This window comes from Anguilla rostrata, chromosome 6 (genome assembly GCF_018555375.3).
Source record: "Anguilla rostrata isolate EN2019 chromosome 6, ASM1855537v3, whole genome shotgun sequence".
NCBI classification, from domain to species: domain Eukaryota; kingdom Metazoa; phylum Chordata; class Actinopteri; order Anguilliformes; family Anguillidae; genus Anguilla; species Anguilla rostrata.
In genome coordinates this window covers 14,993,851-14,994,103 of record NC_057938.1, presented here as the reverse complement: position 1 = coordinate 14,994,103, position 253 = coordinate 14,993,851, and positions in this window count along the sequence as shown.

The window sequence follows — 253 nt, the reverse complement described above, 5'->3', positions numbered from 1 at the left end:
TGCTGTTTTTTGCCTCCATTTTCTAATTTCTAACACATTTTGTAATGTCTGTCCAGTCTGTTTCCATCCTTACAACTGTTAAAAACAGAGTATTTTGAAGCCTAGACTGTTCTGACTTTCAGAGATTTGACAGTGTCATGACAGTGCCTGGTGTGAAACATTTGACTCTGATTTCAGCAATGATGCTTTACCTTACTTTTAGAACACACCACAGTACAATCCCCAGCATCACAATACAGGAAACATCCCTTAT